This window comes from Aphelocoma coerulescens, chromosome 4 (genome assembly GCF_041296385.1).
Source record: "Aphelocoma coerulescens isolate FSJ_1873_10779 chromosome 4, UR_Acoe_1.0, whole genome shotgun sequence".
NCBI classification, from domain to species: Eukaryota; Metazoa; Chordata; class Aves; order Passeriformes; family Corvidae; genus Aphelocoma; species Aphelocoma coerulescens.
In genome coordinates, this window is record NC_091017.1 from 49,165,376 (window position 1) to 49,178,678 (window position 13,303).

The following is a 13,303-nucleotide window of genomic DNA, read 5'->3' on the forward strand; positions in this document are numbered from 1 at the left end:
GTTGGCTCTAAATGCTTTGTAAGACATAGAACTTAACACCCTGCAAGTGCCTGTTGGACATGGACTGTACTGGTCTAAAAGCAATTCTTTGCAGGGTAATTTGTTTATCACTGCTCACTGTCAGAAATGATACAGAGCATGACCTATTAATCCTAGTATTGAAGACCTTCCAGTCCCAAGTTTTGTGGTATCCAGTTTGCTTAAAAATGGCATATTTCTAGAGCTAAAGCTAATGGCAGTGGCTATGGTGCAGTTTGTAGTCTTGCAGCTATTACGGTTCACATAGTAAATGCCTGTGAGTGTACAGGTCAGAAAAGGTGCAGTTCTCTCCCTGTAACTTGTGACTTAGTCTTTTCCTAAGAAATCCTGAATTATGCAAATTTCACAAAACCAAGAAACTGTATTCAAGACATGCTTCAGGCTACATGCTAAAACAGAATGACTCATCATAACCAGAGTCATATAAGCAGTTTTTCGTTGCTGAAGTACAAAAGCTCTGAGTTATCCCTCTGGAAGGGTATTTCAGAGCTTCACTGCTCTGATGTTAGGAGATATTCCTGTTTCATCCTCAGGTGAATCCACTGACAGATTATATTTTTGTTCTTTTTTAGAGTGTCAGTACTATCCTCTAGTTGGAGTAACCTTCCCTCTCCCTTTCCTTCTCAAATGGGTTTTCAGGAAGTTACCATATTCTGTCTCTGATTTCATTTTGCCAGCCTCAATAAGCAAAAAGCTTTCAGTCTTCTCCTGTGTAGCAGGTTCTTCATATCCCTGATCAAGCTAATTGCCTTTTCTTACACCCATTCAAAGTTAGTTCCTATTTCTTGAATATGGATGAAAAAAATTTGTAGACTCTTTCATATAGGCGCTTACCAGGTTGTCTCCACATGTTGCCTACAGGACACTAATACTTCCTGTATTTCTATATGGAATTCAAATCAGGATTGTGTTGGCTTTTTTTGTGTCTGAACTACAACTTCAAGAATTTGATTTAATCTTCTTACATGCAATTTTAGATTTGTAGAAATTTTTTTCCAGCTGACTCATGGATGTATGAAAAATGGAAGGTGATTAAGTTTTTTATTCAAGTAGAAGGACCTTAAGACAAGGGGATAATTCAGACAAGATTGCTTAAGAGGAGAAATTGTGAGTCCATGCTAAAATAATCAAAGAGTCAAACTGCTAATACTGAAACTTTAATATGACAGAACTTCAGGCATTTGGTAAGTGTAGGAACCCAGAGTGCCGAGAATATTTCTCTGCCTGTTTTTAAGAGTTCTTACCCCCCTGAACAACACTGTTTTAGTCTCAAACCTTGGAAAAAATTACCAACAGTCAGACAACAACTAGAAAATACAGTGGTGTGAATTAGGTGATAGACTACTATGTAAGATTGTCACAGGGTGAAAAATTTAGAGGTTTTGGGCTTCTCTTTGTAGTAAATAGATAAGAGTAAAAAATATCAAAATGGAGGATTGTTGTTGTTCTCTAAACCTTCTTCTCCTTCTTCTACTACTCCATATTCTGCAGTAAAAGTAGTTTGGATTGATTGGATAGAAAAGTCCGCAATTCCTAGTTGCGTTACTGAATAATTGGTAGGAAAGTGAAAATAATGTACGTTTTTAGTAACTATTGGTTAAAATATCTTTAAAAGGCCATGTAAATATTGATAATTAGCTCTCACTCCTGCTTTTCTGTGCTCTATGCTGTACCTGGGTCACGCTAGTGGCTCTGTTCCTCTGATAAGACTTAATAAACAACTATCTGGCAGCATTGAAACTCCAGGAAAAGTCTCGGTTTATCTTTGAAACTCCTTGCAAGGACTTTCAGCAAATTCTCTCCCATCCGGAGGGACTTGATTTAAGGCACGGTTCAGTGTCAGGTAAGAAAACATTACAGAAAGCCCAAGTAGTGGAAAGTGAAAAAGAAACAGGATTTCATTGCAAAACCATTAAGTTTTAACTCTGGCACTGCTCAAGTGAAAGGGAAACCAGCTGCAGCAGAAAGAAAGAAAATGCATATTGTTTGGTTTACTGAAGTAACTGGGTTCAAGAAGAGAGATCTTGGATTTCTCCCACACCATCTCATGTCAGATTCCCTGGCCTCTAGTAGATGTTGTGCTCACATTGCAGCTTGCTGTTTAGGTGAGACTCTCTCTTTGCAGCAGCCAAAAACTTATGGAAGCTTTCTCTCTCTTTCTCTCTCTCTCCTCTCTCTCTCCCTCTCCCTCTCTTTCTCTCTCTTCACTCCACCCCCTGCCCTTAATCCCATTGCCATATTCACTGCATTGAGATGTTAGTAAGGAAAATTGACTGCCTTTAAAAGTCAGACCAGGTACAGTTCCTGAATATTATACTTTTTATGAACTCTCCAGTTTTGTGGGAAAAATCAACCATCAGAGTACATAGAAATTTGCCAAAAAATCAAGACTGCTGGAAAATGGAATAGAATAAAAAAACTAACAAAAACTTCAGGCTTTCTGTATTGCTAGGCACATTTCCAACACATCAATCTATTCAGGATGGACTTTCCCATGCCCAGTATAGAAGCCAGAAGTGTTACTGCACATTAATAGTTAGCCTCTACAAGCTGTGTCAGTCTTCTTGTCCACAGGGACTGATGATCACATATGGGAGTGGGGATGGATCTGGCAGTGCAATGTGGGAGCCAGCTCCTCTCAGAGAAATCAGAAAGTGGTGAAGGTCATCCAAAAGTGGCTCAGGCTATCATTGTCACTTCAGCTTGCATGAGCAGCTTCCCACTGATGCTGAGTCTTGCCCAGCTTGTTATCAGAATACTTTGACAGGACTGTGATTCAGCAATGTCAGAGAGATGAATCGATGTTACTCCTCTTTTACGCTACACATAACATTCACACTATAGAACTGCAGGCTTCTAACTTAGCTAGCTTTCCTCTCGTCTCCTTCAGAGCATCAGTCAGAGCAGCAGTGTAGTGTAGGTGCACTGAATGCTTCCCTCCAGCCTGCATTGAGTACCTATGGAGTTTTTCAGATCAGCCCCTGAAGTTCTGGGCCTAAAGTGAATTAATGTGAACTGTGTCATAGATGGATTTGCTGCAAGTTAGTTGTTTTTCCTCTCCTTTTCAAAAAGGAGAGAGCATTGGAGTGACAACAGAAGCAAAAGAGTTTTGCTGACCTCTTCACCCATACATCACAAGGATACAATAAGAAGTTCACTGCTGTTCCAACTCAAGTCATGCAAGGACTAAAGAATGAGGTTCAGACACTGAGCACTTGCTGTAAGAGGTATTTATGTTAAACCTGATTGTAAAAAGGTGACAAAGACTGTATGTATCATAATACTGAAGGTGCCAACTCAGACATTCTCATTCATTGGATATATGTACTGACTGGAAACCTGTTCATAGAGAAGTGCCTTTTATTCAGGTTTCAGTTTTGTAAGGTGTTGCATACCCCCTGGGAAGATTCTTGGGATGTCCTGTGCAGGGTCAGGAATTGGATATGGTGTTCCTGTTGGGTCCCTTCCAACTCAGCATATTCTATGGTTCTGTGATTCTCTAATGCACTTTAATCCTCCCAATTAAAGCCCCTTGAGTCTGAGTGAGTTTAGTGTATTGCAGAATTAGATTCCTAATCAAGAAACAAAATCATCCGTTAAAAGGGAAAGAGTAGTGCAGGGTGGAGGAGGATGGGGATTGTTCAGAGAAGTGAAGACTTGCAGCTGTCTTATACAATGTGTCATCCACCAACAATAACAGAAATATATTTTCTATTCTTAAATGCTACTTATGTGGGTTTTTTTTGGTGTGTTTTTTTTGTTGCTGTTTTGGGGGGTTTTGGCTTTGTTTTGTTTTGTTTGTTTGCTTTATTCATCTTAAAAGAGATTTTGGTGTACTTCCTCCCAACAATACTCTGATACATTTGTCATGACTCATTCTGCGGAATAGGAGCTTTCACCCCATTCTCATTCACACCCTCCAAATAAGGCTAATTTTAGCAAGATGCTTTTAAAAAGTGGCCTCAAACTTGCCACTATTTAGTTCTATGTCAAAGGTTACAATCAAGAGGAGAGACGGTGGCAGAAAACTTCTGAAAAATAGCTATTTTTTTACCAGTTTTTATTTTAAAAACTAGGAATGTCTCAATTTGTACAGATCAGAAAAATCACACAGAGAAAAAGCAACTACCTCACACTCTACTGCCAGTAAGAATGTTGGGGTTTTAGTTTAGTCCTAGTTTTTTTCTGTTAAAGGAATTTTTTCCCATAGCATGTTGCTAGGAGATAAATGGCCATACTTGAGAGGAGATAGCCATACTTAAGAAAGACAAAAGGGCCCAGCCAGGCTTTTGTTCTCACCTGGCGGACAGTTCAGTTCGCTCTCAGCGTCTGGAGGGAGAAGGTGCAGAGAAAGGAGCTGCTGGTTCCCGTTTTCGGCGTCTTTCCTTTCTGCTGGAAACAACATCGGGGATCCCAAGGCTGCTTTCCCTGCCCTGCTGGAGCCTGGGCTGCGGCCGCCCCACCCCGCTGCTGCTTCGAGCCTTCCTTACGCTGTAGCCGTGCTCACCCTGCCTGCCTGGAGCCCCGGGGGGTTCCCCTTTTGGATACATCTCGTCTGCCACCCGGGATTTGTGTTTGTGCCTGCCGCTCCAGCCTACCAGTCCAGCCTGCTGTTTCCGGGAACCTGGGACCAGCTGCCCACCGGTTTGTGAAGCTCCTTTGTTCCATCCTTCCCCGGGATCCCAGGGCATCAGAGCAGCCGCGTGCTTCCCGAGCTCGCTCCGGAGCGCCCCCTGCAGCCGCGGGGGAACCATCGCACCTGCCCTGCTCACCGGGAGCCACCAGCGCCCCTGCCGGCTGCGAGCGGAACTGCACCCGAGGGGAAAGGGCCCGACAGCCGAGAAGGCTGGGACTGGGTTTGGGATTGCTGTTACTGCCATGGTTATTGTTGTTTGTTTGACTAGTTATATATATATCTATATATATATAGTAAAGAACTGTTATTCCTATTTCCCACATCTTTGCCTAAAGACCCTTGATTTCAAAATTATAATAACTCAGGGGGAAAGGGGTTATATCTGCCACTCCAAGGGAGGCTTCTGCCTTCCTTAGCAGACACCTGTCTTTCAAACCGAGACAAAGAACAAGCACATGACAATTCCTATGATGTAAACAGCCTTGTTAAATGCAAATTAAACCAAAAAACAACAACAAAAAAGCTCCAACAAGAAAACCAAAAGGGAAACCTCAGAGTATTCATATACAAAATGATGAAATAAAATATAGTTTTTATATTTCTTCTGATATACCGTTTATGTCTGACTACAGCATTTTCTGTCCTTTGAGTAATATGACAGCTCTAAATTCTCAGGGAAAATATCATAATGTTTACCAGGCTCCAGCAAATACCTAGCATTGAAATCTATTGAAAAACCTGTGAGTAGAAATCTTTATTTAATTCAATGTTGTAGAATAATCTTCTCGAATGGAATCATGGACAAGGTCAACTTGATGGGAGTTTCATGGTGGGAGAGCATACTGCCATTGTCTTTATGGTATTTAAAATATCTGCTCCAAGATCTACAGTTACCAAGGTGCTAAGGTAAACCTTAGCGTGCTTGTAAGAAGAGAACTACGGATGAAATCATGAGAAGCACTGTCTGCTACAACCATGTCACATCCTGGAGTAGAAAAGCTGTTTGTCTCCTTGCTTAGTTTTGGTCTAACCTCTGGAACAACGCGGTTTGGTAGGTTGACCTTAATACAATAATTTTTGGAGCAAGGCTTGGCCCCGGGCAGTATGATTTATGTATATCTATGTGGACATTTTATTACTGGCAATGCTACTTCAGAGTATCTTTTCCTGAAGACTTCCAGTGCTCATGCCTTTGCTGCCTCTTACTTGTTGCAACTTGACTCCTCTATTCACCTGGTGAAGAGGGAGCGGTCACACTTTTTAAGTGCAGAGTGTTACTGGCTAAGAAATCAGTTAATCCTGCAATTTGTTTCTAGTTAATTATTCAAAAATCATCTAGGAAATGAAGGATCTGATTGCACAACTTCTGAGAACCCATTAAGCTGTCCAGATGACAGCCAGAATTCCTAATCCCTTCAATATGTATCAACAAAGAGTATAACAAAGAGAAGCACCCACAAAAGGATTTCTCAAAAGAATGAAAAAACCCCAGCCTTCTAGTCTGTAGTTCATATTGCAATTTACTTACTTATGTTAATAGTAAAGCATTGGATCATATGGCAAATAGAATTAATTGATGAATTGTTAATGTAATGAATGCTGGAAAAATGAGTTTATGATGGAGTTGGTGTAGACTGTGAAATCTCATTTCCTAGAAATGATGTGGCATGGAGTTTATTATGATTTATGCCTACATTTATTGCCATATCAAAATCTAACTAAGGTCACTGCTGTGAGGGAGACCACATGTGATTTACCAACCAGAAAATTACACAAGGTCCTAAATTACACAGACCTTGGATTTCTACTGTTCTAAATACACGTCACATATTTCTATTTAAATAAGCCCTCAAGGGCTTTGTTTGACTGATTGTTTATTTAACTGGAAAACATACCAATGTAATATATTTACCAATATCAAATATGGAAAGAGATTCAGACAATAGCAATTAAGACTATGTAGTTTCATTTAGGCATCTGCTTTTCATATCCTCCATTTATCTTCCCTGTCAGATACCAAAAATTATGTTTTGATTATCACGTTGAAATGGACAAAAAATAGCACAGTGGCATATTATCCTTCACAGTAAAAATGTACTTGGGTGTTAATAAGTGACAGCCTAGTGAAAACATCAGGTCTTCCCAAAAAAAGTGCATTTCTGCACTGTTTAATCAACTCAATTAAATCTCAGGCTAATCAGTGGAGGACCCCCTTATCTTTCTTAACTTGACAAATTTTTTACTGTCACGCTAAAAATGTTCACTTGTGAAGACAGACCTTTGGTATCTTTAAAGGTTCACTTCAAATAAATCTTTGGGATATCTGGAGAGGGTTCTTTTTAAAACTAATTTTTTTGAGGTTTTTGTTTCTTGTAAGTTCCATATACCAGAAATATTTCTTACTGTCTCTGTATTTCTCTCATGTAGCCATATTTCTTTTGTCCATTTCTGCATTATATTAAGAAGATAAACAAAATCCAAACAAATAAAATAATCATACTTTTCAACAAATACAGATTTAAAGACGAACATTTAAAAGGTCACTGGAATATGAAACAAATGAATTGACTCCTTTGATTTTGGAAATATTCCAATAAAGGGCTTGTCCAACAAACAGTAGAAACCTTCACAAGCAAAAATATCCTTCACAAGAAAAAAAAAAAGCCAAAACATCTTTAAAAAAAAAGTTATATTGAATCCCAGTATTTTCTTGAATGATTCCACAAATGCTGAACTTTCCCTCTTGCAAAACACAGCAGTAAGGTTAAGACTTCAAATAATTCAATTAGTATAAAAATTTTCTAAGATAATAGAGTTTATAGTACAGAAGCTAGGCTTAGACACTTGGAAATTTAGAGAAATTGTTCTCTGAAATATATTTTCCATGTACCAGTATGTAATAAATACTACATACAGACACTTCTGAAGTGTAACTTCTGTAAAACAAGGAGGCAGGGAATCTGTTCCTCAAACACCAGTCCACGAGTACCTCTACCTTATCAATCTGGCAAATTTTTCCCTCTTTCTTCCTCTCTCTTCTTGTGCCCATCAGATGTAGTCAGAGACAGTGAAACTAGATCCACCTCAGACTTACTGGGAACTGCTGGGAGGAAATTTTTGTAGTTGAGCACTCCTTGACTGTGTAGAAACATGAATTGCCAAGTGCAATTTTCTCTCTCCCTCTGAAACAATCCCAAAATTTTCCAAGAGCAGTCTGTTCTCAGGAACGCCCTAAGATGCCCGCAATCCTCATGAGAACCACCAAGCAGTGTGCTAAAAAACTTAAGTTCTGCGTGCCAGAGAGCAGCCACTTCAGGATTTGGCCCTAATCTTTACTGTCCTGTTAATTCTCAGCAAGAAAGAAGATGCCTATGGGACACAGAAGAGTGAGCTGGGGACTAGAATAAATCTCACATAATTACTTAGTAATGTTAACAAAGGACTGGAGATGTTGTTGACAGAAGACAGCCAAAGAGCTTTCTGGGGTTTGTGTATGTCAGGCTCACCCAGGGAGTCTGATTCACACTGAAGAAGACAAAGGCAGGTCAGGAACCACAGCCGGTACCGTGGGGCAGCTTGCCACATGTTCACAGCACAAGAATCTGTGACACCCTATTTGCAATAAGGAAGATGCTATGTCAGAAGATTTATCATCTGATCTTTACATGAGGGTCCGGACTCTGGGATGTCAACTTTGAAATGCTATCACAGCAGCTGAATCATTAAACTCTTACTCAGCCACTGTCTCTGCAACATCAGGAAGGACAGAAAGGGGAAGGTACTCTCTGCTGGGCAGGGCATGAATACCTCAAGCAGCTTCCAGGACTAGGTGTTCTATATACATCATGTTGACATAGGAGAACAGGAGTCTCTAATTCAGTTTCCTGTGCTTTATAGAGCACTGACAGCTTGGCTTTGTGGCAGCTGTGGATGAAGTTTATAGTCATACTGGTAGTTTTCTAATGAAAAATGATCCATATAAGTATGCATGTGTTCCCTCAACCTAACCATGTTCTTCCCCCTCTGCCAAAGTGACATTGTTCCTTGGGATTATGGAAAATAGCTTTGCATAAATAAATTAAAAACAAAAAAAAACAAAAAAAAAAAAAAAAAAAAAAAAAAAAAACAAGACCACCAAACCCAACCACAAACCCCATGCCAGTTACATCTGAAAGGGATAACATGTGTTCTGCTTATGAGTAAAAACATGGTGAAGTAGTGTTTGCACACCCTTTCAGCTCTGTCTTTGCTAACGTTTCCTGAGGGCTTAAGTCTGGGATATCTTTCCCCATAGTCCAACAAGCAAGAAAAACATCTTCCTGCAGTTCAGTCACACTGACAAGCTCATCAGTTCAAAGCTGGGTGACTCAAAGATTTGTCAGAGACCTTGTGTCATTGACAGCTCAGCAGAAAAAAGGTTGAGTGTTTTGTGCAACTTCTATCAGCCGCCTGACTGCTGTTAGCTCCTATTTGGCATGGCAGGGATGGCATTGTCCAGTAAGCACCCTCTATAGATTTATGGAACCTCAAATGAAAGAAGGAGCAGGGCCTATGGAAACAGACCATCGTCCTCAGGAAAACAGTCCATCTCTAGCAGTGTGTGCACTGATGGGACAAAAATTTAAGTGTGATGAGTCATGGTGAAGATTCACAAAAAATCCAACCTTAAGTCCATGCCAATTGGGGAGGAGGTAAGGCTGGAGCACGCCACCCAATAAACTGAGTGAAGAACAGCTGTTTTGAAGCCACATAGGGCATAAAGTTAAATCCTTTTGAGAAAAAAGTTTGTTTTCCTGTTTCCAACCTCTTCTCCACAGAGATAAATGAGGAAAAGGGAGGATATTGGTGCTTGTGAAGAGCAGAAAGTAACTAGAAATGGAGGCTTTCCGATGTGAACCTTCATACATGCAAGTTCTGCTTTCAGCCCTGACAGTCAGCTTGGGATACAATGATATGTCCCATTCCTAGCTTTATAGAGACGAAATATTTTCTGCCTCTGAGGAGAAATCTGCCTCTGAGAATCCCCTGCCATAGGGGATTCCAACCAAAGCTCAGGCCAGGACACAGCATTCTGCTCTTTAAGGAGTATTTCCTCAGCAGACTCTTCCAGCTGCAGTAGTAGCAGTTTCTGCATGATGATCAGATTTGGATATATGTTGGGGTCCCCTCTGGGGAGTCCAACAGCATCAGGACAGTTGCCATAGCCTGACTTGAAAAACAGCAGCAGCCCCGAGGCAGAGGGAAGGACTAGAAAGGACAAGACTCAAAAGCATTGCTCTTACATAACCCAGTGATGTATAAAATGCATGAGGCAGGTGGCTAGTGAGCACAGACACGAGAGGTCTGCCCCTGTGTGGGCACCAAAGCATGGCATAGCTTGAGACATTAGGATGTGAATGGTTCTCTTGATACTAGTACAGATGTAGATGAGCAGCATTAGAGATGTAAGCTGGCAAATAACAACCCAGTTCAGTGGCTCATGTTATGACATGCAGCAAAAAACACAGTGTAGTCATGTGCTTTATGAGTTGACTGTAGCCATTAAGTTAGTTAACTGTTAACTGTAAACTAATTTGCTTTTATAACTGTTGACTCAAAGTGGGTAGTTTTGTACAACCATGTCCATAACTATCAGAAGTTAATGATACATCTCATCTCACAGATATTTTTTCCTAGACATCGCATCCTTTCCACTCAGATGAGGACCATTCAACCATGATAATTCATGCACCCTGTGACCAATGAGCAAAAGTATTTTGTAACAATACTCTGGACATTCCACTCTGGGAACAGATTACATCAAATGCTGTGTTCTCATGAAAATAATTGACAGAGATAAAGAACACAAATTTAATACTACACAGAGTGAGAAAATTTCAAGAGTTAGAGAAAAGAAATTTCCTGTGCTTCAGAGCTTTCAGCCCAGGAATGCCAGAAGCAGTTTGAACTTTCTTCAGAACACACCCCAAGATTTAACTTTTTTCCTAAACCCAAGCAGCAGTAATGTTTCACCTGGGCAGTAATACTGACGAAGTGAAACAAAGTGAATTAAATGTGCAAATAAATAAATAAAAATGTGCAAATTTTTGTAAAAGCACACATGAATTTAATCATAACGCCTTTTCAGTCTGAACACTGAGGTTTTTATGACCCTTGCGTAATCAGCTATTTCTCAAAAACTAAATTGCTTGTCAGTAGCTTAAAGATTACCATGTAATCTGAGCCCCTTTACCACAGAAGTTTACTGAGACTTCACTGAAAGCTTCCACAGTGTCATTTTATTTCCATAATCCTATGGTAGATAAGGGGCCAAGGCAATCACTTGAAATTCAGAAGGATTTCAAGAAGCGCGAGGCAGCCAAAACTGATTCTGGCCACTTACTGTGATGCCTGCATGTCAGCCAGATGGTAGGAATCACATCAGTTTAAGTTGTTCTGCAGAGACATTTGAAGAACTGTGTTTGGCTTCAGCATCATACTAAAAAAAAAAAAAAAACAAAAAAAAAAAAAAAAAAAAAAAAAACAAAAACCTAATCTTAAGGTTTCTTTTTAGAGGCAGAGAGACAGAGAGACACAAATTATTTATCTCAAATATATACTTTCATATGGTGTGAATTTGAAGTATGAAACAGCATTTCAGTGAGGGTTTTATTAAATATTTTTGGGAAACAAATGTAATTTTTTAAAAAAATTCAGTTCATACAGCATTGTAGTTTCTGTGAAATTTGGAGAGTAATCAAAATTAATTTACAGCTATCACACACTCGTGTAATCGTGACTATAAAAGCACAATTGCTTCACTGAATTCTGATCATCATAGGTCAATGGGAAGCTTCAAGATAAACTAACTCTTCAGTATTTTAAACATAGCATTACCTAATTCTTACACAAAGTACAGGGAATACATTTCCTATGTTATCCACTTTTTCTTTCGTCTCTAGTCTTTGTTCTCTAAACCCAAATATACCATGTCTGTATCTTTTTCTTCATGTTGGGAAAAATGCTCTGAGCAGACCATTAGTATGGTCCCATAAGTTAAGAAAATTTTCTTTATGAAAGTGTTGGATGCTGCCTCATTATCATGATGTTATTTTTCATAGAAAAATACTGCTTCTGACTACACACAGTTGCAGTCTGCTTTGAGCTTTTTATCTTTATTTTCTTCTCCTAAGTTGTTGCTGAGCCTCTGACTGAATGTTTCAATGGAAATGGACTAAGATAAAGGTGTTTTTAACAATATATATATATTTTTAAAGTTATTTTTATTCTTTAATATCATTTAAGGGAGTATTTCCTGCCTAAGATTCAGGACAAGCTAGTGTAAAGGTAGTCAGAATATCACGGATGCTACAGTTTGGAGAATCCCTACTGTAAAGGGCTGTAAAGCTTCCTAAAACTTCTCAAGAAGAATTCAATTACTCACTGTTACTCAGGGTTGATACCTGACCCTGCAGTAAAGTCACTTTCAAAACACTGAATTCCCACTTTTAAGTGGAAGAAACACATTTTTCTGCTAGATCTTAAAGAAAAGTAAGTTCTTTAAAAATTAATAACTCATCCTTCTTTCTAAGTTTCTCCACATAGCTGGACATTTAACATAGGAGCAGACCTGCTTAGATATACTCAGACATAGCTGGTGCATGGGAAGCCACACTTACAGGTTCCCAGTTCCCATTACAGCAGCATCCTCCTGAGAAGCAGCAAAGGCCAAGATGAAGGAATTGCTCCTCACTGGATTATCTAACTGGCAAAACAGCTTAGGGTAAAATATCTGTACCTATGGATTTTCAAAACCACTATTTCATCACTTCAAGAGTTTAGGAGCTTTTGTTTCTCTACTGGCTATATTATGAAGCACTTCTCTCCTTTTTGCCCTTACGATCCATGTTGTAATAACCATCCCCTTCCTGTATTTGCTAAGCTTTCCTTAAACTGCTGTGTGTGATATGACAAATACCAGCTCCAGGACATCGTGGCTGAACTTCCCCTACTCTATCTCCAGCTGGTTGTGCTTACAAGCTTTGTTAAGAAAAATGCAGCATTTTCAGAGTAACAGGAGTGAGTATTCTAATCTTGTTGAAATGCTCTTATTTAATCAACAGTTATCACTTTGGCATAATCATACCTGTTTCTTCAATTTGTGAAATCCTCATGTAAGTAACTGGACATATATCCTGAGTAATTCTAGAGTTTTGTCTATTTTGTTTCTCTACTATGCATTTCAGGCCAGTTATCACAAACCTGGCCAGATATCATGCATGTTGTATCATATATCATGTATCACAATGTTATATGTTATGTTATATGATATAAATATCAGTTTGTTTGTCTGCAGAAAAGCATCAAAACCATTCCAATTTCCAGAAGTAGGCTGGTATTTTTTCCTGCAAAAATATTTGCTTTCATAACAATGTAACAGTGTTTTATAGCAAGGCCAAATCAAAGACTTTGAGTCATTCTTGAAGTTAAAAGGTCAAACCTAGTAACAGTCAAGTTAAACAATAAAGTGGAAGCTGCTCCTCACATCCTTAGCCTTGTCACATGCAGTTCCTGCTATATTAACTGGGGGTGAAGTCTGTCTGTCCAAGTCACTTTTCAGGAGAAAGTTGCATGTTCCCTGAAAAAGTT